Raw genomic sequence first — 25,797 nt, 5'->3', positions numbered from 1 at the left:
GGTGATTAAGATGATGGCATTTCTAGGGTTACATGACTCCTCCTGTGTATAGCTGTACTGGAATGTCCTCCGTCCTCTAAAACGCCACATCCTGCAGAGAATAAAAGGATCATCCTGATTGGTGGCTTGTAAATGGTTTTGAGCTATGGAGGAGCTTTGTACTGTATCTTTGTGTTATGCCAGACTTCGGAAGAAAAAAGAAAGAAATTCCAGTGATTCCAGACTAGCCCATTAGTCATTTCTTGTTCTTTAACAAACGTGAAAGCTGAAAAATATCGTAATTGATTCCTATTCTTCACACCTCACCCCGACTTCTCTTGAGCGAATAATTAGTTCAAATGAGAGCCCAGTGAACGGGCAGCAATGAGTGGCCTTTGTAGGCAGTTGGAATACTTTGTATTAAGTATTCCTTTTTATTTGGAATTCATGGGTCCTTAATGAAGAATAAAGCAAAATGGGTATATTTTTATAGAAGACTATTTTTGATTAATTCTATACAGTACCAACATAACTTTTCCTCTCTGAACGTCCACCTGGAAATTCAAAATTTACTGGCCAATTAGCGATGTTCTGGTATTGCTTTTGGGCAGCTAGGAAATGGGTGAAGGCTTGAACACTTGTAAATGGCAGTAATGCTTTTATTTTGGGGGAGTGTGTGAGAGTGTGGTCTGACAAAAACATTTTTCTTCCGTTAAAGTGTTCTGCCAATGTAAAAAAAAAAAAAAAAAAACATTTGCTGGACGTTTTAAAGCCTTAATCAGTGATTCGCTTGGGGTATGTAGTAACACTGTGGTACAGATCACAGAGTAAAAACGAATTATTTCATGTACACTTATACAGATCACATCTGCCATTTGCTGAATTTAATTAAATGATCGTTAACTCAGATAAACACATCAGACAAGCAAAAAAGAATTGCATTGGTATTCAATTAACCCATTTCAGCCACATAACAAAGTGAAAAAACACATAAAACATTTTCAAGAAAACACTTATTTCGACGAGAGAAAGGGTTAAAGGTCGAACAAAGAGGATCAATAACCTCATTTCAAAGTTTCAAGAAACTCCATAACTTCCAAGCGTCAGAATGGTAATAGACATTTATACGACATTAATTGCCTGAAATGCGTTTAATTTAACCAAGAGGAGGGGTGGTGACATTTGTAGCGATGCAGCTATTTTGAGACTAGGCTCAGTTCCAATTTGAATGCCCTGTACTAGCATGGCTGTCACTGAGTATAGGCTATGGTGGAATAGGCAAAAATATTGATGTACTGTAGCTCAGTGTGGGGGCCCAATTAATTGACTTCCATTTGTGTGGGGGGAAAAATCAGTATATTTTCTCTCGTTGGAGAAACGATGGAATGTTTTATCTTTGCTCTTCAATAATACAACACAATCTTTACATGAAATCAGAATCATCTGAGAAAACGTTTCAAAACCAGAAACTGATTTATCACTCTTTATAACTTTATGTATTTCAACTAGCTACTGTCCTATTATAACACAGCTGTAAGACTATTTGTATTGTGTCCTTATTCTAAGTCAGCCAGTGTATATAGTGTATTGTCTGACTTGACTGTGCTGTTTGCAGTTACCCAGGCCTCTCTGTACCCGGTTCATAATGAGCCATTCCTAGCCTTTTTGTTTCCTTTACCACAGCCATAATATCTCTATTTGACCTTTCGGAATACCTATAGGAAAGCAGTGCGTGGGCTAACCTTATTAGCAACCTTTATAAACCTTTATTCATGGATCTATCTAAAAAAGGGGTGGTTTGAAATGTGGGGGAGCGAGAAAAGACGGTAATCAGGTTCTCAGAACAGACAGTGCCCCGGCAGCAATCAAACATAATGGAACAAGCCTGGCGAATCAATACCCGAGCAGTGATCGCAGACAGACAAAGGTTGTTCAGTAGCAAGCAGCACTAATTGGAATCAATGGCTAATCTGATGACAGTTCTTAACCTTTACACCCTCCGAGGATTCATAAATGAGTGAATATCATGGCAGGCAGTGGGCCGACTGTTTTTTCCCTCCCCACACCCAACACTTTTTTTGCTGATTTACAAATTGGCCACAGATCAATGCTGGTGATAATGCCCCGATTTAATGGCGATTTCACCAAACATGTTGTTTTATCAAGTGCCTTCAGAAAGTATTCACAGCCCTTATCTTTTTGCACATTTTGTTGTGTTACAGCCTGAGTTAAAAATGAATTACATTTTATATTTTTTTGTCACACAATACCCCATAATTTCAAAGTGGAATTATGTTTGTCAATTATTTTTCAAATTCCTAAAAATTGAAAAGATCTTGAGTCAACAAGTATTCAACCCCTTTGTTATGGCAAGCCTAAATGAGTTTAGGAGTAAATATTTGCTTAAAAAGTCACACAATAAAATGCATGTACTCACTCTGCGTGCAATAATAGTGTTTAACATGATTTTTGAATGACTACCTCATCTCTGTACCCCACACATACAATTATCTGTAAGGTCCCTCAGTCGAGCAGTGAATGATGGGTAAAAAAAAAAGAAGCTGACATTGAAAATCCCTTTGAGCATGTTGAAGTTATTAATTACACTTTTGATGGTGTATCAATACACCCAGTCATTACAAATAGTACAAAGTGTTATGCTTGGGGGAAATCCAATACAACACATTACTGAGAACCACTCTCAATATTTTCGAGCATAGTGGTGGCTGCATCATGTTATGGGTATGCTTGTAACCGTTAACGTCCGGGGAATGGAGCTAAGCAGAGGACAACCTGGTTACCTGCTTTGCACCAGACATAATAACCTAAAGCACCAGGCCAAATCTACACTGGAGTTGCTTACCAAGAAGACAGTGAATGTTCCTGAGTAGCTGAGTTATAGTTTTGACTTAAATCTACTTGACAATCTATGGCCAGACCTGAAAGTGATGGTGTAGCAATGATCAACAACCAATTTGACCCAGCTTGAAGAAATTCTTAAAGAATAATGGGCAAATGCTGCAAAATCCAGGTGTGGAAAGCTCTTAGAGACAGCTGCAATGGGCTGTAATGGTGATTCTAACATGTATTGGTTCAGGGGGTTGAATACTTATCTTATCAAGATATATTCGTATTGTATTACAAATGTTATAATTGTTCTTCCACTTTGACATTACGGAGTATTTTGTGTAGATCGTTGACAGAAATAACAATGAAATCCATTTGAATCCCACTTTGTAACACAACAAAATGTGGAAAAAGCCAAAGGATGTGAATACTTTCTGAAGGCACTGTATCCAAGCATGTTAACTACACATACATTAGAAGGGTTGTACATTTGGTCATGTATATGTGAGAAACACTAGTTTCAACTAGTCACTAATTGATTGACACCCAGAGAGATATGTCATGTGGTCGGGGTGGACAACATTTGCTTGGATGAATGGGTGTCCATCAACGAGGATCAACCCAATCAGCATGCAATTGCATCTAATTTCCTTAACACTTGTGGATTAGATAGATCCAGTAGCCATAGTCAACACTAATGGAATCGCAAGCCTCCTTACAGTCATTCATCAGCTAACATAGCAGTTCCTACCCAGGATAGAGGGAAGGGACAGTAGATGGTAAATAAGACATTCCAATGGGTCAATCAATAGTCAATTAATCAACTAGCCAATCATGTTGGGGTTCATAGTGAGCTGACTATATTAAATTGCCATAATAAGGCACACTGCTCTAAAATTCCTAGTAGACTCTTAAAAGTGCAGGATTTGAATCCAAACAGAATGGAAAATTATCCAAATTGACTGTTAAGTCAGTGCCAGGGAAAATGGCTCTTCAAAATATTGTATAATGACTCAGGTTGGCATATAAGAGAGAATTAACTATCATAGAATCTAGTGGCTGCTGTCTTTTCTCAACCGTACTGATAGTCCCTGTGGTGTTTGTACAAGTACTCCTCTCAACATGAAGCCTGAGTACAATACGTAGGAGTAGATACCGCTCCTGAAGTGTGCTTCAGCCAAGAGGATTATAAAAACGATTAGTGGAGATTGCTTTATTGGAATTAATTTATCTCCTAGGAACAACATTATTGAACATTCAAAACCTCATTCATAATCATAAGCCAGCAAAATGTTAATGTTTCATGTTCCTACGAACATGATCGTTCTGTTTTATATAGCCACATGAAGAGGGTAATGTGTAAACTTGACTAAATAATGATGATTGTCATGCCTACACCCTTTTGTATAATGTATTTTTTCAAACAAAGGGATAACATATTGTAGGAGTGTGCTTGCTTTATGTGAAATTAGTTGCTAACTACTGAGAGCTAGAAATTGAGAATATGGTTTAAAATCAGAATATAGTCATTTTTGCAGTTCATTTCTACAGTTGCAGAGGCGAAGCCGTGGCAGGGCCAGCTTGAACTGGCCCACCCAATTAGGATGGCTTAAAAAACTAAATATATATATACATACACTTGAAGTCAGAAGTTTACATACACTTATGTTGGAGTCATTAAAACTTGTTTTTCAACCACGACAAAAATGTATTTTTAACCAACTATAGTGTTGGCAAGTCAGTTAGGACATCCACTTTGTGCATGACACAAGTCATTTTTCCAACAATTGTTTAAAGACAGATTATTTCACATATAATTCACTGTATCACAATTCCAGTAGGTCAGAAGTTTACATACACTAAGTTGACTGTACCTTTAAACAGCTTGGAAAATTCCAGAAAATTATATCATGGCTTTAGAAGTTTCTGATAGACTAATTGACATCATTTGTCAATTGGAGGTGTACCTGTGGATGGATTTCAAGGCCTACCTTCAAACTCAGTGCCTCTTTGCTTGACATCATGGGAAAATCATAGAAATCAGCCAAGACCTCATAAACAAAATTGTAGACCTCCACAAGTCTGGTTCACCCTTGGGAGCAATTTACAAATGCCTGAAGGTACCACATTCATCTGTACAAACAATAGTACTCAAGTATAAACACCATGGGACCACGCAGCCGTCATACCGCTCAGGAAGGAGACGTGTTCTGTTTCCTAGAGATGAACGTACTTTGGTGCGAAAAGTGCAAATCAATCCCAGAACAACAGCAAAGGACCTTGTGAAGATGCTGGAGGAATCAGGGACAAAAGTATATTCAGTTAAATGAGTCATATATCAACATAACCTGAAAGGCAAGGAAGAAGCCACTGCTCAAAACCGCCATAAAAAAAGCCCCACTACCGTTTGCAACTGCACATGGGACAAAGATCTTACTTTTTGGAGAAATGCCCTCTGGTCTGATGAAACAAAAGTAGAACTGTTTGGACAACATGACCATCGTTATGTTCGGAGGAAAAAGGAGGAGGCTTGCGAGCCGAAGAACACCATCCCAACCGTGAAGCACGGGGGTGGCAGCATCATGGTGTGGGGGTGCTTTGCTGCAGGACGGACTGGTGCACTTCACAAATTGGATGGCATTATGAGGAGGGAGAATTAGGTGGATATATTGAAGCTACATCTCAAGACAGCAGTCAGGAAGTTAAAGCTTAGTCACAAATGGGTCTTCCAAATGGACAATGACCCCAAGCACACTTCCAAAGTTGTGGCAAAATGGATTAAGGACTACAAAGTGTCCATCACAAAGCCCTGACGTCAATCCTATATAAAGTTTGTGGGCAGAACTGAAAAGGCGTGTGCGAGCAAGGAGGTCTACAAACCTGACTCAGTTACACCAGCTCTGTCAGGAGGAATGGGCCAAAATCTACCCAACTTATTGTGGGAAGCTTGTGGAAGGCTACCCAAAACGTTTAACCCAAGTTAAATATTCTAAAGGTAATGCTACCAAATACTAATTGAGTGTACATAAACTTCTGACCCACTGGGAATGTGATGAATGAAATAAAAGCTGAAATAAATGATTCTCTCCACTATTATTCTGACATTTCACATTTTTAAAATAAAGTGGTGATCCTAATTGAACTAAGACAGAGACTTTTTACACGGATTAAATGTCAGCAATTGTGAAAAACTGAATTTAAATGTATTTGGCTAAGGTGTATGTAAACTTCCGACTTCATATGCATATATATAGTCAAAAGTTTGGACACACACCTAAGGATTTTTCTTTATTTTTACTGTGTTCTACATTGTATAAGAATAGTGAAGACATCAAAACTGTGAAATAACACATTTGGAATCATGTGTAACCAAAAAAGTGAACGGATTCTTCAAACAACCACCTACTCGGCGTTTTACAAAGACATGGCGGTTGGAACCAAAAACCTCCAATTTGGACTCATCAGACCAAAGGACAGATTTCTACCGGTCTAATGTCCATTGCTCATGTTTCTTGGCGCAAGCAAGTCACTTCTTATCATTGGTGTCCTTTAGTAGTGGTTTCTTTGCAGCAATTTGACCATGAAGGCCTGATTCACACAGTCTCCTCTGAACAGTTGATGTTGAGATGTGTCTGTTACTTGAACTCTGTCAAGCATTTATTTGTGCTGCAATTTCTGAGGCTGGTAACTCTAACAAACTTATCCTCTGCAGCAGAGGTAACTCTGGGTCTTCCATTCCTGTGGCAGTCCTCATGAGAGACAGTTTCATCATAGCGCCTGATGGGTTTTGCGACTGCCCTTGAAGAAACTTTCAAAGTTCTTGAAATATTCCGTATTGACTGACCTTCATGTCTTAAAATAATGATGGACTGTTGTTTCTCTTTGCATATTTGAGCTGTTCAGGCCGTAATATGGATGTGGTCTTTTACTAAATAGGGTTGTCTTCTGTATACCAACCCTACCTTGTCACAACACAACTGATTTGCTCAAACACATTAAGAAGGAAAGAAATTCAACAAATTAACTTTTAACAAGGCACACCTGTTAATTCAAATCAAATCAATAACAAAAAATTTCACATGCTCCGAATACAATGTGAAATGCTTACTTACAAGCCCTTAACCAACCGTGCAGTTCAAGAAGAGTTAAGAAAATATTTACCAAATGAACTAAAGTAAAAAAATAATAAAAAGTAAAGTAATAAAATAACAAAACGAGACTATACACAGCGGGTACCGGTACCGAGTCAGTATGCGGGGGTACAGGTTAGTTGAGGTAATCTGTACATGTAGGTAGGGGTGAAGCGACTATGCATAAATATTAAACAGCGAATATGAGGGGGTGGGGGTGGCGATTTGAATAATTGTTCAGCAGTCTTATGGCTTGGGGGTAGAAGCTGTTAAGGAGCCTTTTGGTCCTAGACTTGGCGCTCCGGTACTGCTTGCCGTGCGGTAGCAGAGAAAACAGTCTATGACTTGGGTGACTGGAGTCTCTGACAATTTTATGGGCTTTCCTCTGACACCGCCTATTACTGTATATAGGTCCTGGATGGCAGGAAGCTAAGCCCCAGTGATGTACTGGTCCGTTCGCACTACCCTCTGTAGCGCCTTGGGGTCAGATGCCGAGCAGTTGCCATATCAGGCGGTGATGCAACCGGTCAGGATGCTCTCGATGGTGCAGCTGTAGAACTGGTGATCTGGACACCAAGGAACTTGAAACCCTCGACTACCCTCGACTCCACTACAGACCAGTCGATGTTAATGGGGGCCTGTTCAACCCACCTTTTCCTGTAGTCCATGATAAGCTCCTTTGTCTTGTTCACAATGAGGGAGAGGTTGTTGTCCTGGCACCACACCACACTAATTGAAATGCACTCCAGGTGACTACCTCATGAAGTGGGTTGAGAGAATGCCAAGAGTGTGCAAAGTATCATCAAGGCAAAGGGCGGCTACTTTGAAGAATCTTAAATTTAAAATACTTTTTGATTTGTTTAACACTTTTTTGGGGTTACTACATCTTTTGGTGTCTTCTCTATTATTCTACAATTTAGAAAATAGTAATAACAAACAAAAAGCCTTGAATGAGTAGGTGTGTCCAATCTTTTATGAATTTGTTTAATTTCATGGAAGTGGTATGGACATTTTTATTGGCGGGAATACAATTCAACAAGAGACACTGTTTTCTCTAAAATGTGTAGACATTGATATTTTCCCTAACATCAATAGACCACTAACGACCATCGTCACCCTTCCTATGACTTCATGCACTGTTGAGACACTCTTCTCCAGTACAGGCCATATAATAAAATTGATCAGAACTTGCATGCGGACTGCACATCTCAACAATGTAGCCCTGTTGTCCTTTGATGACCTAAGGCTACGCCTGTGACGAAAGGGAGAAAGAGGGTCTCCAAGCTAGGTTAAAATGACGGGCTACACAGCCTCTTCTTCCTAGTATCCTGATGACTAATGTCCCATTGCTGAAAAATAAACGTTGAGTATTTTTGCGTGTCTAATTTACCCATCTCCATCTGTCTTTTGGGAGTCACCTTGTTGTTTAATTGTGAAGACAATACTTTTTTAGTTGTTTTAAATCAGCCTATCACTCGAATATTGTTTCTTTAAATCAATGCACGCATGAGAACTCTCTTCCAGTCTCTCTCTCTCCATCAAACCCATTCAAATTGCATCCAAAACAGATAATCCTGTTCTAGATTGAAATATAGCCCTATGTATAAGGCCAGATACGTACTGTGCTCTTATGTCAGTCATCAGTAAAAAAAAAGAAGGTGTCTTGTCCTGCTCCTAAAATCTTCTCTTGCATTCTTCCCAGTTACCAGCAACAGAGCATTGGGGTAGGTGCATGTGCATGGGGTAAGTGCATGACATCAATGTGTGCCTAATTTCAATGTTCATTTAATATGGACAATTTCAGAAAATGTTATATAACATAAACATACTGTTGACAAGTAGGCTACGGTGTAATGGAATGTTTTGCCTTGTGTGGTAGGTTTTGTAGGTTTTGACACTCTTATGTAGGTGTCATAACCAGTCAGAAAATAACAGAACAATGTCACACCAGGTCTAAATATATGTGTAAGGACAGTGTTATGACCATATTATGACAAGTTATGTCAGCTATAGACAGGTGCGTTTCTTTCTAAATCATGTCCAAATGACATTTTGACATAACGCGTTATGGTGCTGGGTGTCAAGTAAAGTGTTACCTAAAAAACTTTGTTGTCGATTGCAGCATTGACCTGTCTTGGGTACTGTATGTCTGTATTTGCTTTGCACATCTGAGTTTGGGGATTTTCTCCAATTCTTCCTTGCAGATTTTGTCAAGCTCTGTTAGATCGGGAGCGACGGTGAACAGCAATCTTCAAGTCTTTCCACTCAAGGACTTTCACATTATTGTTCTGAAGCCATTCCAGTGTTGCTATGGCTGTAGGATTGGGGTCATTGTCCACGTAAATCTTTGCCCCCAGTCTAAGTACTTTGCACTCATCAATGATTTGCCTATATTTGGCTCCATTCATTGTTCCCGCTATCCTTACCAGTCTCCCAGTCCCTGTCTCTGAAAAGCACCCCGATAGTATGATGCTGCCACCACCATTCTTCACAGTAGGGATGGTGTTAGACGGGTGATGAGCTGTGCCTGGTTTTCTCCAGCAATCTGCATTCCTTCCAAAGAGTTATATTTTTGTCTCATCAGACCACAGAATATTTTGCCTTATGCTCTCAGAATCTTTCACGTGCCCTTTTGCAAGCTCCATGTGTCTTTTTCTCAGGAGTGGCTTTCGTCTGGCCGCTGTCCCATAAAGCCCAGATTGGAGAAGTGCTGTAGAGACTGTTGTCCTTCTGGCAGGTTCTCCCATCTCAGTCAATGAACTCTGTAGTCCTGTCATGGTGGTCATGGGTTCTCACTCACCTTACTGACCAAGGTCCTTCTTGCCCATTTGGAGTTCATGGTATAGTTTCTGTTCTAGCATGCACTGTCAACTGTGGGAATTTATATAGACAGGTGCGTTTCTTTCTAAATCATGTCCAAACAATTGAATTAATTTTTTTATTTTACCAGGCAAGTCAGTTAAGAACAAATTCTTATTTTCAATGACGGCCTAGGAACAGTGGGTTAACTGCCTGTTCAGGGGCAGAACGACAGATTTGTACCTTGTCAGCTCGGGGATTTGAACTTGCAACCATTTCGGTTACTAGTCCAACGCTCTAACCACTAGGCTACCCTACCCTCCTCCTAATTGGCCAGAGGTGGACTCCAATCAAGTTGTAGTGACATCTCAAGGAAGATCCATGGAAACGGCATGCACCTGAGCTCTACTTGGAATGTCACAGCAAAAGGTTGTGAATAATTATGTAAATGAGCTTTTCTGTATTTCATTTTCAATACATTTGAAAAACATTTGAAAAACATGCTTCCACTTTGTCATTACTGGGTATTATGTGTAGATGGGTGAGAGAAAAAATGTTTTAAATAAATGTTTCATTCAGGTGGTAACACAACAAAATGTGGAATAAGTCAAGCGGTATGAATACCTTCTGAAGGCACTGTATGTGTTTGATTCCAGTGGGACATTGTATTCATACCCACTGTGATATTAGGCTGTGTGTGATGTTTTAATGTTTTCATGCCTGCCTTGATAGGCCAGGTTTATAGTTTTTTATTCAAATGAGCTGTTACATTCATACCCTCTGCGGTATTATACACTGCTCAAGAAAAAAAGGGAACACTTAAACAACACAATGTAACTCCAAGTCAATCACACTTCTGTGAAATCATACTGTCCACTTAGGAAGCAACACTGATTGACAATACATTTCACATACTGTTGTGCAAATGGAATAGACAACAGGTGGAAATTATAGGCAATTAGCAAGACACCTCCAATAAAGGAGTGGTTCTGCAGGTGTTGACCACAGACCACTTGTCAGTTCCTATGCTTCCTGGCTGATGTTTTGGTCACTTTTGAATGCTGGCGGTGCTTGCACTCTAGTGGTAGCATGAGACGGAGTCTACAACCCACACAAGTGGCTCAGGTAGTGCAGCTCATCCAGGATGGCACATCAATGCGAGCTGTGACAAGAAGGTTTGCTGTGTCTGTCAGCGTAGTGTCCAGAGCATGGAGGCGCTACCAGGAGACAGGCCAGTACATCAGGAGACGTGGAGGAGGCCGTAGGAGGGCAACAACCCAGCAGCAGGACCGCTACCTCTGCCTTTGTGCAAGGAGGAGCAGGGGGAGCACTGCCAGAGCCCTGCAAAATGACCTCCAGCAGGCCACAAATGTGCATGTGTCTGCTCAAACGGACAAGAAACAGACTCCATGAGGGTGGTATGAGGGCCCGACGTCCACAGGTGGGGGTTGTGCTTACAGCCCAACACCGTGCAGGACGTTTGACATTTGCCAGAGAACACCAAGATTGTCAAATTCGCCACTGGCGCCCTGTGCTCTTCACAGATGAAAGCAGGTTCACACTGAGCATGTGACAGACGTGACAGAGTCTGGAGACGCCGTGGAGAACGTTCTGCTGCCTGCAACATCCTCCAGCATGACTGGTTTGGCGGTGGGTGTGGGGTGGCATTTCTTTGGGGGGCCGCCCAGCCCTCCATGTGCTCGCCAGAGGTAGCCTGACTGCCATTAGGTACCCCTCAGACCCCTTGTGAGACCATATGCTGGTGCGGTTGGCCCTGGGTTCCTCCTAATGCAAGACAATGCTAGACCTCATGTGGCTGGAGTGTGTCAGCAGTTCCTGCAAGAGGAAGGCATTGATGCTATGGACTGGCCCGCCCATTCCCCAGACCTGAATCCAATTGAGCACATCTGTGACATCATGTCTCGCTCCATCCACCACCATTGCACCACAGACTGTCCAGGAGTTGGCGGATGCTTTAGTCCAGGTCTGGGAGGAGATCCCTCAGGAGCCCATCCGCCACCTCATCAGGAGCATGCCCAGGCGTTGTAGGGAGGTCATACAGGCACATGGAGGCCACACACACTACTGAGCCTCATTTTGACTTGTTTTAAGGACATTACATCAAAGTTGGATCAGCCTGTAGTGTGGTTTTCCACTTTCATTTTGAGTGTGACTCCAAATCCAGACCTCCATGGGTTGATAAATTTGATTTCCATGGATCATTTTTGTGTGATTTTGTTGTCAGCACATTCAACTATGTGAAGAAAAAAGTATTTAATAAGAATATTTCATTCATTCAGATCTAGGATGTGTTATTTTAGTGTTCCCTTTATTTTTTTGAGCAGTGTATTTAATGATAATATGTTTTCATGCCTGAATGCCTATACAGCAGCATATTCTTATTCAAAGTAATCTATTCATGTCATGCCCGCCATACAGTTTGAGATACAAGCCTAAAGTGTTTGCATTGTGTTGTGTTTGGCTGTTGTCATATGGCAAAAATTGTGACACTTTCAGGGCGTTATATTCTTTGTTGCGCAGTAGTGCAATGAGCTGTTTGCCCCTATTTCCAATCTAGTGCTGAGCTGGTGTCCGGCAGATGCGCTGACCACGGTCCTGTATCCAGTACCCAGAATCCACCTACCTGTACTGTAGATCGCTCCTTTGATTGGGAGTGGTCGATCTGATCTGATAATATGTTGATTATTTCATGAGGTTGGACTGTCGGATTGAACGCTTCATCCGTCATCTGTATTTTGTGACAATATATCATATCCCATTTTACCACTGCACTTGCCGGATACTCTCTCTCTCTCTCTCTCTCTCTCTCTGAATATGTAAGTGACAGACATGTTGTGTATTTCATTATGTTTGTTTCCTGTCAGATTCAGACATTCATCGGGCTGTTTTGTAAGCAACGTTGTTGTAAACGGCTCTGTAGTTGCACACTCGCGCTGCCTATTTTGCGGCAACGGGCTTGTTTTGTCATGGCAACGTAATGGTTTTTTATCCTGTGTTACGCGTGAAATTATGCAATGTGATTGCACAAATTTCCCCTTAAATATGTTGGGCAGTGGAGGCTAGTCTCAAGTCTTTCTTAATCCCCACTTATGCGTGTCAAAGTGGTGTAGCGGAGGTGTACACCCTATCAATTATATAGTACAATAGAGAAATCCTGCACAAAGTCGCCTACAAAAACACACATCAATCCTTGCTTGAGAAGTGTGAGTGTGAAACCATAGCATAGGTCTATATTATTCAGTCCCACGGACAGGTAATGTGGCTTGGCCCGGTGCTGGCTGAGCCCGCGGGAATCAGATCAAAGACTTCAGAACTGGACAGCTCTGCACTCTTTTCTGTTCTCCGTCTCCTAATATTCGCATTCAAAAAGAGTTGTGCATTTATTCCCCCATGTCTCACGAGTTCTACAGTGTTTAGCCTCTTGATTTTGCTTCTCGATAGAAGAGCTTTAGGGACAGGCTATGAGGTTTAGGCCAGGGCCCGGACTCGATCCGGTAGCGATCACCATTTCCCTTATAGATGAAATAGCCTATAGGCCTACAGACATCATGTGGCAACGACTACAGCCTGGAAAAGGTATACAAGAATAGTAATATTAGGGAAGAAATATGTGAAAACCAATGTGTATAGAATTGAATGTAGCCTAGGCCTTTTTTTGTTTGTTGTAACCAATAAATCTCCTCTAGCAAAACGCACAATACAGAGATGAACCAGCAGCGACTAGCATCCAAGCTTTCAGCTGCTGTGAAGTGTAGGAACTCCTCCAGTATCCCGTTCTCATGCAACGCACCATCACAGAAATCTGTTTATTTTCTTACCTCTGTGTTTATCTGGTTCCTCAGCCTAACATATCAGCCATAAGTGCTAGGTATATTATTTAGTTCTGGATGATAATGCTGGATGTATTTCGCATTGACTTGATTTTAGGTCATTCAGTGTAGCCTACATTTGCTCCTACTCGAATATTTTACACAGGGCGCCTTTCGTTCGCCAGGCAGGGCGTTTGGGAAATGTTGGGATTTTTATTTATTTAGAGTATACCCACTTCTCCATGCACCACAACTACACAACTGATGTTTGGGTATTTTTGCTGTATTTTGGCTGGATAAATGTTGGCCCAGTCACTTTTACTCAAGCCCAGCCATATGGCAATTTCTGCCTTCGCTTCTGTACAGTTGTCATCAGATCAATTTATGATCAGGACATGTTTTTCAGAAACGCAGCCTTGTAACAATCAAAGAATAAATTCACCTGCAAACAAATATTTTTCACTTCAAGAGCGAACCTGACATTTAAAAGCAAAGCATATTTTTTTCTGTCATCTGTAAGATATACTACTTTTTGCAAGTGTAGCCAAGTGATATGGACACTTCGGCAAAAGTCCTTGAAACGCAAAGTGAAAGTAGAAGGAAAAAATCTATATGCATTATCAAAGTAGTTGATGCCTCCACTCATTTGAAATCCAAACAGAGAGTGTGTATTTGAACAAGATCTTTGATTCATGCATGCACACACTCCTTGATCCCTCCAGCTTAATCCTTCAATTGCCTAGGACAAGAACACTTCGACAATTTAAGACCTCTTCCCTCAAAGTATATGGAATATTCCTGTTGACCCATTACAACTTAGTCTCGCGGATCTGGAAACATGCATTCAATTAATCAGTCTTGTAACTCTCAATAGCAGTCAGTAAATATACCCTCAAGACATGAACCTATCTTCTTTGAACAGAAATATCAACATAGTTCAAGTTATACAATGGAAACTTTGTAATAGGTTGAGGCCTTTAAAGTTTATATCAACTTTATTTTCAGTTGCTTATTATTTTAATAGCTCTGACCCGCTCCTCCATCTCTCTAAACTGAAGTTGAATAACTCTTCCTAGGTGAATAACTTCCTCTTCCAGGTTAATGGGTGGTATTCTGGACAAACCTTACCACCACTGTGACACCTATCAATCAGTGGTCCCTAAGGAAACTGGGAGAAATAGCCTCAGGTGCTTCGTGGCCATTTTGTGCCAAATGACATCACTTAACGCCTCATCAATCTGTCCATGTTCTGCCATTTTGTGCCAGATGACATCACGTAATACCTCGTCAATCTGTCCCACGTTTCGGTGGAATTGCCAGGTTGAGTCCTCGAAACACTCATTATCAAAAAGACACACCTATGACTGTCTTACAGGGGGATCCTTTTCAGTTTCCCGTTTCCTCTCCAGGAACCCGACACACCGAAGTATCAGCATAGTGTCAAACTGAAAAGAACTGGGACTGATGAACACGTAACCGTCCTCAAAACTGAGCAGACAAACAACTAGAAATGACAATGACTTTTCCTCAGGGGAGATATGTTATTGAAGACAGGAAAACTCGCCCGTTTCTTGGAGAGAGCAGGGCGTCCTGTGAGGCGCTATCAACCAAAGGGCCACTTCAAGTTGGATACACACACGCGCACACACACACACACACACACACACACTATCTGGGGCCTGTGTAATCACCAGCCAGGACAAAATAACCTCCCAAACAGAACTCTCCACACATCTATCTCTCTCTCTTTAGAGCAAATGACGAGGAGAAAAGGGGAGAGGAGACAGAGGACAGGTCACTTGATTCTAGGGTTGCAGAATAATACAGCTGAAATTGGGTGACAATGGTTAGGCCCTGAAGGTACAAATCTGTTGCAAATTACCTCTTTTGCAGTGCATCACTAATGGAGACCCAGGACTAGGCTACGTGCCAACATGCACCCTATTCTCTATATAGTGCACTACTTTTGACCAGGGTCCAAAGGGGCAAGTGTTGCCAAGTGCACTTGAAAGGGAACAGGGTACCATTCGGGATGCAACCCATTTTTTTGCAAGGAGAAAAGAGAATGGATGTGGAGACAGACAGTGTCGAGCAGGGCAGATTGCTTCTGATGCACTGAAAACAGCAATGCCTCAGGGATGCTATGTTTTGTCCTTACCAAACAATACTTTGTAAGCAGTACGGCTACGCAGTTAAACAGGTGGTTATATACTGAGGTCCAAAAATAGTAGGACCGTGACACATTTTTGGTTGTTTTGGCTCTGTACTCTATATGTGTGTGTCTGACTGTTTGCAGGAGATTAACATGTAAACTAAGAGGCCAAATTCCCTGATTAATATGTTACATATTCAATACTTTTTCTGTGATATAGTCCATGTTGTCTCATTTGAAGTTCTTTCTCCCTGCTGTCATTACTTCACTCTAACGGAAAAAACGATCACCGTAAATCTCATGTTTGGAATTGGAGGTTGGGGATCCCTATTTCCTGATGAACTCTGACTTTCCACATTTCCATCATACTTGCTATGCTAACAGAGGAAGGTGAGGGATACGGTACTGAAATCTGACAGTGAGGACGAATCTGACAGTGAGGATGCCTCAAAATGGAAGTAGTGAACTCTGCCCTCAGGGCATCAGCATGTTCTTTGTGGGTGCATCATTCCTTTGTTTCTGCTCATCCTCTCCACATCTGACAGGAGTTTCACAATCATCTACCGAGTCAATAAAACATTGCATTACTTGTTGCTCCTAAGAGACCTCATATGTCCGGTTTTATCAAAACCAATGAGCTGAATAGTTAGTTCATACAAACACACACACACACACACACACACACACACACACACACAAACGGAAGCACAGACACACACACACACACCCATGCCATCATTCCCATTACAAGACTTATCTAGTAGTGGATACAATCATAACATCTCCCTACCATTTCTTTTCTTGTACAATCCACACCTCAAAACAACACCTATTGTCATCAGCCACCCCCACATCAACAGAGCCTCCTGTACTGAGTGTCTCTTCAACTACCGACAGCTAAGGGGGGATTACCAGTCTTCTGAAGGTTACGGCTCTCTAGACCGACCAAATCACACACGAACGCACACGCACACTGGCTCTCTAGACCTGCACACTCTCTCTCACACACACACACACACACACACACACACACACGCACACACACACACCCACAGGACCCAGATGAATTTCCTCTAATGTAGCTATTCTTTATCTCATGCCAGCTGAGAAAGCTGAGGAGGTCCTTCACCGTTGCTACCAAACAATATGGCTCAATAATTACCTGCCAACATATAAGGGTCATTTCAGCAATATACCTCTGTCTCTGTCTTTCTGTCTCTCTCTCTCTATCCCTTGATGTGTCTCTCTCTCTTAACACCTGTCCATTGACTCACTGGGTGTAACATCCGTCATAACAAAGTGATGACCCCTGGATATCAATATTACGGTGTGTTTTTACATGGCAACATCATGTTGTGCTAAAACTTTCTAGGGGTCTATATTGGGTTAATTTAAGGGCCGCTGCTCATTCTATCCTGACACCTCAAACAGACACGAAAGGTGACAGAAATTCTCCTAAACCTTTGTATGTCGTTGATATTTCCACACCTCCTAGAGAGGAACGTATGTCTTACATGTGTCTCTCTCCAGGTATGATGACTGACAATCTAGAGCGAGAAGAAGAGAGATTAGCCCATTCTGTGAATCCTGCAACGCCTGTGATTTGTATTCCCTAAAAACAGCTCAAAGATACCTTGTGCCAAAAACACCAATAAAAGTAATTAAATCCAGCAACCTCATCAATCTCCCTGATGCCATCTTCCCTGCCAACAAACCCTGTTGCTCTGTCTCTCTCTCTCTGTCTCTCTCTCTCTCCCTCTCTCCCTCTCTCTCCCCCCTTCAGTACTAAATAAACACTGGGTGGTCTTCTGCCTAGCTGGTTATTCACCAACTCTCTCACCTGGCATGCCTCCAGAATGGGAGGCTCTGAATGGGCTGTGAAAGATCGAGAGAGCGGATCGTTGGATCATTGGTACCACCATGGAAAAACAAGGAAGTCTTCATGAGGAGATTGTACTGCCTCATTTTGCCACCAGTTGACGCAGATCGGTGTCTGGGTTACTCATGTTGACGTTTGCGAGAGATGGGTGTAGACTGTTACTTTTTGTTACTTTTATTTATTGTTTTCTTTTAGGTATTTTTCTTGAAAGTGATTAATTTGATTAAGGGCTCGTAAGTAAGCATTTCACTCTAAGGTCTACACCTTTTCTATTCGGCGCGTGTGACAAGTACAATTTGATTTGATTTGAGTGTCACGCCAAAGTGGTCAAATGCTGTGATATGTTGGGAGTAACTGTTGTGGTGTTGAGGCGATTTAGGTTCTAGATGTCATTTTGGGGATTTATTTTTCAAATAATCTTATCAATTGTGCCATGTTTTCCCACCCAATCATCCTTGGCGGTTGCAACATAATAAATGCTCTGTGTCCTGTTATCAACATTCCTTTTAAATGTAAGCTTCCTCTCATGAATTGCACGACTAAATGTTTGCCTGGTTCAATTTTGATTACTTGTGCTGTTCATTGTCTCCCTCTGTAGTAGCTACATACAGTTCAACTTGATGATAAGAGAATAAAGCACTACTCAGACTACTCCATGCTACTTTACAAAACGACATTTCCAAAAGCGTGTTTCATTAACTATGTGTCTATGGGGAGAACAAAACATTATTATTCGGCACTTTTCAAATCTATTCTAGTCCCAGGATGGAGGCACGATTGATGGGGGAATATGTCTCCTGTCAGTCCCTCTCTCCATTTCAAACAACAATTTGGAGAATTGTGCGTGTCTACATGATAAATGTGATCATTTGATGTGATCCAGATTCATTAAAAAGGTGTCTCACCTGAATGGTGATGGATAGGGGTGCGAGGAAATAAAACAGACTGAATCATTCCTCTGTGTTTTTGTAGTGAACGTGAGGGCTACAGATTATGTAGGCTGTTCTCTTCGACCATGAAGGTATGTTATTGTGATCCTCAGTGCTTGACATGAGCAGGAGCTCACCGGAACTGAGTACCGGCACCTCACACTACCTACTGGTTGAGCTCCTGTTCCTCTTATAGAAAGTAGCGTGGAACTCCTACACCTAAATGTAAACAGTACCGCCAACCAAAATAAGTACCGGTACCTATTTCAGTCCAAGTCAAGCACTGGTGATTCTATATAGCATAAGGTCAGTTATCACTACATAAAACACTATTGCTCTTTTTGTGTCTCTTTGGTTGCTTATAGGAGTAGGGCCTAGAGTTTGGGCCCTACTTCAAGCCACCAAACTATCAAAAACATCACCGCCAAAAAGCACAGTCCAAGTGTTGCATGTAATTGACATTTTAATGACAGATACTGTACATGAAATTCTCAATGTTTTCCCCAACCAGAACACAGCGACAAGTCATCTGCACAATTCCAAATCCACACTCCGACCTAATGCACAGTGGCTCACCTTCTAATTCGCTCAGGGACTACGACTTAATCACACTCATCACCGCCGTCGCCTGTCATTTTGTTTCCTCGCAGTAAACAGTCATTGGACGAAATAGTAATCATGCAATATTTTTCTTTATCTCATTTTCTCCCCTCTGATTATAACTATATTTCTCATTGCCCCCCCCCCACACACACACACATCCTTCCACCCCTCCATCACTTCCCTCAGTTGCCAGACAACCCTAGGGTGTTGGTTAGTTTAAGCTGTCGACTGCCGCCGCCCTGTTTTTACAGAGCCTATAAACTCATTACTCTCTGCTATGAATTCAGTGACAACCAGATCTGGCTGCTGATATGATCAAAATAGCTGACGGGGATTTTTAGCACAATAGTAACATTGTCTCATAGAAAGAGGGGGCTTTTGGTGAATTCCGATGAGGCCTTCCTTCGATAATTATCTCCATGTCATTCAGATGGGACACCGGATAAGCCATTTTTGTTTTCCAGAGAGAGTAGAGAGAAAGAAAGCGAGAGAGACAGACAGACACAGAAATAATGATTGAACAAAGGGACCGAGGTGATAATACCGTCTCTGGACAACCTTAGTCAATTGTGATGACTTCATCCAGAATGTAATGTATGTTGCTTTGTCTGTAGAGATCCATAGGTAAAAGCAAGGAGATGGTCAAATTATTATCACCAATGTTTTGTATGTGTAAAGTTACTTACTGCCTATCGTGCAAACGCGGTTGTCTCAATTCAAAAAGAGCAATTGGTTAATTAGGGAATATGATCTTATCTCCACTTCAGAGCTCGGACTCACAAATAGCGTTTGCTTGCCTAGAGTACTTTGCTCACAGAGTGACAAACCATTTTACATGTAGAATTGTGCAAAACTGTCGGCAGTCAAACGTCAACAGCGAGAAGAGCAATCGGTAGACAAATGGGAAATCCACATTAGGTTCGATGAGTCCATTACTATAGGCTGCTGGGGCTAACCATTTCGAGGCCATGACAAACCTACAGCTATTGAGTTGCCCAAGAAATATACTAAACACAAATATACGCGCAACATGCAACAATTTCAAAGATTTTACTGAGTTACAGTTCATATCTGATTCGGAGGGGTTGCATTAAATGCGGAAGACACATTTCAATTGAGTGCATTTAGTTGTACAACTGACGAGGTATCCCACTTTTCCTTTCCATTTCAATTACATGGAAATCATTCAATTTAAATGAATTCATTAGGCCCAAATCTATGGATTTCACATGACTGAGAATACAGATATGCATCTGTTGGTCACAGATACCTTTTTAAAAAATGGGCCTCAGAATGGGCCTCAGGATCTCGTCACTATATTTCTGTGCATTCAAATTGCCATTGATAAAATGTGTTCATTGTCCGTAGCTTATGCCTGCTCATACCATAACCCCACATCTACCATGGGGCACTCTATTCACAACGTTGACATCAGCAAACCACTCACACACAACACCATACACGTGGTCTGAGGTTGTAAGGCCGGTTGGACATAATGCCAAATTCTCTGAAACGACATTGGTAGAGAAATTAACATTCAATTATCTAGCAACAACTCTGGTGGTCATTCCTACAGTCAGCATGCCAGTTGCCCGCTCCATCAAAGCTTGAGACGTCTGTGGCATTATGTTGTGTGACAAAACTGCACATTTTAGAGTGGCCTTTTAGTGTACCCAGCACAAGGTGCACCTGTGTAATGATCATACTGTTTAATCAGCTAACACATGTTAGATGGATGGATTATCTGGTCAAGGGAGAAATGTTTACTAAAAAGAGATGTAAAATAATTTGTGCATATTAAACATTCCTGGGATCTTTTATTTCAGCTCATGAAACATGGGACCAGCACTGTTGCAGGTTACATGTTGGCGGCCCCATGTGGCTCAGATGGTAGAGCATGGCACTTTCAATGCCATGGTTGTGGGTTTGATTCCCACGTGAGACTAGTGTGAATTAAAATGTATACACTCACTACTGCAAGTCCCTCTGGATAAGAGCCTCTGCCTATATGTACGGATCTTTTTGTTCAGTGTAGATCAAACCAATGTGATCTTGCCAGAACACAATCCTTAGCCATGACCCAGCAGAAAACAACTAGCCTTGACTCACCACCACCAGTGCGCTCTTCAACCCTCCTTTTCCAGAAACACTTTTTCAGTTCAACGAACACAGAGTCAGATCATTCATGCCGAGACGCGGTTCAAGACTGCCATGTAAGGTTAGAAAAGAGGTCTTTCTGGCAGTCAATTTACTGGTGAAGGTCACCCAGGCTTCAAATCACACACAGAGGAATACAGGGCCAGATTAATTGCTTTTGTGTATTGAGCCAAGCCACCTTATAACCGCTGACACGGGGCTTAAAGGAATGTCTCAGAAAGGGTGTTCTAGAGGTGAGAGTTCAAACGGAAGGTAGCCACAGTGTTGAGAAACATGGAGACCTTCAACTTGTCCCTTTGAACGCCAAACGTAGTTTGATAGCAAATCTACCTACTACTAGTTACAACTAGTTATCACTTCTACTGCTACTGTACTTCTACGTGTAGCTATTACAACTTCTACAAGCAGCTTATTCTATGCAGTTACTACTTCTAGGCCTACATACAGTTGAAGTCGGAAGTTTACATATACTTAGGTTGGAGTCATTAAAACTCGTTTAATGACACCATCCCAACCGTGAACTCGTTTTAATGATTGTTTACAGACAGGTTGTTCCCTTATAATTCACTGTATCACAATTCCAGTGGGTCAGAAGTTTACATACACTAAGTTGACTGTGCCTTCAAACAGCTTGGAAAATTCCAGAAAATGATGGTCATGGTCTTGGTTTTAGAAGCTTCTGATAGGCTAATTGACATCATTTTAGTCAATTGGAGGTGTAACTGTGGATGGATTTCAAGGCCTACCTTCAAACTCAGTGCATCTTTGATTGACATCATGGGAAAATCCAAAGAAATCATACAAGAACTCAGAAAGAAAATTGAAGACCTCCACAAGTCTGGTTCATCCTTGGGAGCAATTTCCAAATGCCTGACGGTACCAAGTTCATCTGTACAAACAATAGTACGCAAGTATGAACACCATGGGACTACACAGCTTTCATACACGTTCTATCTCCTAGAGATGAATGTACTTTGGTGCGAAAAGTGCAAATCAATCCCAGAACAACAGCAATGGACCTTCTGAAGATGCTGGAGGAAACAGGTACAAAGGTATCTATATCCACAGTAAAGTGAGTCATATATCGACATAACCTGAAAGGCCACTCAGCAAGGAAGAAGCCACTGCTCCTAAACCGCCATAAAAAGCCAGACTACGGTTTGCAACTGCACATGGGGACAAAGATCATACTTTTTGTAGAAATGCCCTCTGGCCTGATGAAACAAAAATAGAATTGTTTGGCCATAATGACCATCTTTATGTTTGGAGGAAAAAGTCGTAGGCTTGCAAGCCAAAGAACATCATCCCAACCGTGAAGCACGGGGATGGCAGAATCATGATGTGGGGGTGCTTTGCTGCAGGAGGGACTGGTGCACTTCACAAAATAGATAGCATCACGAGAAAGGAACATTATGTGGATATATTGAAGCAACATCTCAAGACAAGTTAAAGCTTGGTCGCAAATGGGTTTTCCAAATTGACAATGACCCCAAGCATACTTCCAAAGTTGTGGCAAAATGGCTTAAGGACAACAAGTCAAGGTATTGGAGTGGCCATCACAAAGCCCTGACCTCAGTCTTATAGAACATTTGGGGGCAGAACTGAAAAAGCGTGTGCGAGCAAGGAGGCCTACAAACCTGACTCAGTTACACCAGCTCTGTCAGGTTGAATAGGCCAAAATTCACCCAACTTATTGTGGTAAGTTTGGGGAAGGCTACCCAAAATGTTTGACCCAAGTTAAATCATTTAAAGGCAATGCTACCAAATACTAATTGAGTGTATGTAAACTTCTGACAAACTGGGAATGTGATGAAAGAAATAAAAGCTGAAATAAATCATTCTCTCTACTATTATTCTGACATTTCACATTCTTAAAATAAAGTGGTGATCCTGATTTGACTAGGATTAAATGTCAGGAATTGTGAAAAACTGAGTTTAAATGTATTTGAGCTGGGGTAATGTGAGATCAGAAACAAGATAAGAAGATTTCTTAGCAATTCCAATTTCTTTGACTATCTGGTCATGTATATACCTTGAGTCTATTCTGTTTGATCGTGTCTCTTCTAAAGGTATTGGATGTGATGCATTAAGTATGATATACGGAGGAGCCAATCCAATAATCTGATACAAAAGTGGGTGCTTGGCAAAGCAAGGTAAGTAAAATATTTTCACTTTCTTTCTTTCTCCCACCATAGTCCCTCTCCCCACCCCTCTTATTTATTGGTGAATAAAAACATTGGTAACCTTTTTAGGCAAACCCACCCCATCATTAAAGGTGTTGAACCAACCACACACAGCCTTCAGAAAGCATTCCATATTTGGTTGTGTTACAGCTTGAATTTCAAATGATTATATTGAGATTGTGTATCACTGGCCTACACACAATACCCCATAATGTCAAAGTGGAATTATCTTTTTATGAATTAATTACATATGAAAAGCTGAAATGTCTTGAGTCAATAATTATTCAACCCCACTGTCATGGCAACATTTGCTTATGTCACAATTTATTGCATGGACTCTGTGTGCAATAATAGTGTAATTAATATGATTTTTGAATGACTACCTCCTCTTGTAGTCCTCATACATAATCCTCTGTAAGGTCTGTCAGTCGAGCAGTTAATTTCAAACACAGATTCAACCACAAATACCAGGGAGGTTTTGCAATGCCTTGCATAGAAATGCACCTATTGGCACCTACTGGTAGAAAACAGACATTGAATATCCCTTTGAGCATAGTGAAGTTACTAATTACACTTTGGATGGTGTATCAATACACCCAGTCACTACAAAGATACAGGTGTCCTTCCTAACTCAGTTGCCGGAGAGGAATTAAACAGTTTTGGGATTTCACAATGAGGCCATTGGTGACTTTAAAACAGTTAATGGCTGTAATAGGAGAAAACTGAGGATGGATGAACAACATTGTAGTTAATCCACAATATTAACTTACATGACAGAGTGAAAAGAGGGAAGCCTATACAGAACAAAAATATTCCAAAACATGCATCCTGTTTACAATAAGGCACTCAAGTAAAACTGCAAAAAAACGTGGCAAAGAAATTAACTTTATGTCCTGAATACAAAGCGTTATGTTCGGGGCAAATCAAACACAACATCACTGAGTACCACTCTTCATATTTTCAAGAATGGTAGTGGCTGCATCATGTTATGCCTATGCTTGTCATCGACTACGGAGTTTTTTAGGACAAAAGGAAACAGAACAGAGCTAAGCTCAGACAAAATGCTTGAGGAAAACTCGGTTCAGTCTGCTTTCAAACAGACACTTGGAGTCAAATTCTCCAGGGACAATAACCTAAAACACAAGGCAAATGAAATACCGGAGTTGCTTACCAAGATTAAATAGAATGTTCCCAAGTGGCCTATTTACCGTTTTGACTTAAATTTGCTTAAAAATCTATGTCAAGACTTTAAAATGGCAGTCTAGAAATGATCAACCACCAACTTGAAGAATTAAAAAAGATGTGCAAATAAGGTGCAAATATTGTGCAATCCAGGTGTGTAAAGCACTTACCCAGAAAGACTCACCACTGTAATCACTGGCAAACGTGATTCGAACATACTGTATATTGACTAAGGGGTGTGAATACTTATGTAAATTAGATATGTCTGTATTTCATTTGAAATGAATTTGTCAAAAATGTTTTTGTATTTTTTTCACTTTCACTTTGAGGTTAGCTATTTGCTGTGGCTAGATTTGCTACATGAGCTGGCATCTGTCTTCTCCCGGGAGAAGGCATATGTTGGCTCATGTTAGGAAACCTAGCCACAGCAAATACATGGATAGGAATCATGTTCAACACCATAGTACCCTCCAAGCTCGTCATCAAGCTCGAGACCCTGGGTCTCGACCCCGCCCTGTGCAACTGGGTACTGGACTTCCTGACGGGCCGCCCCCAGGTGGTGAGGGTAGGCAACAACATCTCCTCCCCGCTGATCCTCAACACTGGGGCCCCACAAGGGTGCGTTCTGAGCCCTCTCCTGTACTCCCTGTTCACCCACGACTGCGTGGCCACGCACGCCTCCAACTCAATCATCAAGTTTGCGGACGACACAACAGTGGTAGGCTTGATTACCAACAACGACGAGACGGCCTACAGGGAGGAGGTGAGGGCCCTCGGAGTGTGGTGTCAGGAAAATAACCTCACACTCAACGTCAACAAAACTAAGGAGATGATTGTGGACTTCAGGAAACAGCAGAGGGAACACCCCCTATCCACATCGATGGAACAGTAGTGGAGAGGGTAGCAAGTTTTAAGTTCCTCGGCATACACATCACAGACAAACTGAATTGGTCCACTCACACAGACAGCATCGTGAAGAAGGCGCAGCAGCGCCTCTTCAACCTCAGGAGGCTGAAGAAATTCGGCTTGTCACCAAAAGCACTCACAAACTTCTACAGATGCACAATCGAGAGCATCCTGGCGGGCTGTATCACCGCCTGGTATGGCAACTGCACCGCCCTCAACCG

The 25,797-nt window shown here is 41.5% G+C and overlaps 1 non-coding gene across 1 annotated transcript; it reads left to right on the top strand.

The window, feature by feature from the left end:
* The first annotated feature begins 21,019 nt into the window (after nt 1–21,019).
* Nucleotides 21,020–21,093, top strand: trnae-uuc. The gene has a single exon. It is a non-coding gene; the product is annotated as a tRNA-Glu (tRNA).
* The last annotated feature ends 4,704 nt before the right edge of the window (nt 21,094–25,797 follow it).

This window comes from Oncorhynchus tshawytscha, linkage group LG32, assembly GCF_018296145.1.
Source record: "Oncorhynchus tshawytscha isolate Ot180627B linkage group LG32, Otsh_v2.0, whole genome shotgun sequence".
In the NCBI taxonomy this organism is placed as follows: domain Eukaryota; kingdom Metazoa; phylum Chordata; class Actinopteri; order Salmoniformes; family Salmonidae; genus Oncorhynchus; species Oncorhynchus tshawytscha.
The sequence above is the reverse complement of the archived record's forward strand: the minus strand, read 5'-3'. Positions and strand labels throughout refer to the sequence as shown.